Below are 1873 nucleotides of genomic sequence, written 5' to 3' on the forward strand. Positions count from 1 at the left end.
GGCTTTAAAGCTGCTCACCTGTGTGACAGTGACGGGTCTGTGAAGGTGTGTACAGGTGTGCAGGACCTTTGGACTAAGATGTTTCTCTTGAGTGAATCCAAAGTTCCCCTGCAGCAGTAAACTAATTCAAGCTTTGTTCTAAATGTCACTTTATTGGTGGGACGTGTCAGGGGACTCTTACCTGTCTCCATGTGTCCGGGGACTCTTACCTGTCTCCAGGTGTCCGGGGACTCTTACCTGTCTCCAGGTGTTCGTGGGGACTATTACCTGTCTCCAGGTGTTCGTGGGGACTCTTACCTGTCTCCAGGTGTTCGTGGGGACTCTTACCTGTCTCCAGGTGTGAGGGGACTCTTACCTGTGTCCAGGTGTCCGGGGACTCTTACCTGTGTCCAGGTGTCCGGGGACTCTGACCTGTGTCCAGGTGTTCGGGGACTCTTACATGTCTCCAGGTGTTCGGGGACTCTTACCTGTCTCCAGGTGTTCGTGGGGACTCTTACCTGTCTCCAGGTGTGAGGGGAACGTTAGAACAGATTTATGCAGATCAGGAACACTTCTGTTCTAATCAGACATGTTGTGTTTCTTCATGTCAGATTTTTTAGGAAAAACTGTAATCCTTCAAAGTAAAATGACACAAGTAGTTGATTGTTTTATTCACTTTATTAAGTGATTCAGGAGAAGTAAAATAACACAAAGAAGGTTTTCTGTAATCTTGCTGACGAACAAACGGCACTGAAAATAGATCAAATATCTACAATTTATAAAATATCTACACTATATAAGATATCTACACTATATAAAATATCTACACTATATAAGATATCTACACTATGTAAAATATCTACAATATATACAATATCTACACTATGTAAAATATCTACACTATATAAGATATCTACACTATATAGGATATCTACACTATATAAAATATCTACACTATATAAAATATCTACAATATACACAATATCTACAATATATACAATATCTGCACTATATAAAATATCTATAATATATACAATATCTGCACTATATAAAATATCTACACTATATAAGATATCTACAATATATACAATATCTACACTATATAAAATATCTACACTATATAAGATATCTACACTATATAGGATATCTACACTATATAGGATATCTACACTATATAAGATATCTACACTATATAAAATATCTACACTATATAAGATATCTACAATATATACAATATCTACACTATGCAAAATATCTACTATATATAGGATATCTACACTATATAAAATATCTACACTATATACAATATCTACACTATATAAAATATCTACTATATATAGGATATCTACACTATATAAAATATCTACACTATATACAATATCTACAATATATACAATATCTGCACTATATAAAATATCTACACTATATAAGATATCTACACTATATAAGATATCTACACTATATAAAATATCTACAATATATAAGATATCTACAATATATAAGATATCTACAATATATAAAATATCTACACTATATAAAATATCTACAATATATACAATATCTGCACTATATAAAATATCGACACTATATAAAATATCTACAATATATACAATATCTACAATATATACAATATCTGCACTATAGAAAATATCTACACTATATAAGATATCTACAATATATAAAATATCTACAATATATAAAATATCTACAATATATAAGATATCTACAATATATGATATCTACAATATATGAAATATCTACAATATATAAGATATCTACAATATATAAGATATCTACAATATATGATATCTACACTGTATAAAATATCTACAATATATAAGATATCTACAATATATAAGATATCTACAATATATAAGATATCTACAATATATAA

Source organism: Anarrhichthys ocellatus, unplaced genomic scaffold (genome assembly GCF_004355925.1).
Source record: "Anarrhichthys ocellatus isolate YVR2014 unplaced genomic scaffold, GSC_Weel_1.0 scaffold2837, whole genome shotgun sequence".
Lineage (NCBI taxonomy): Eukaryota > Metazoa > Chordata > Actinopteri > Perciformes > Anarhichadidae > Anarrhichthys > Anarrhichthys ocellatus.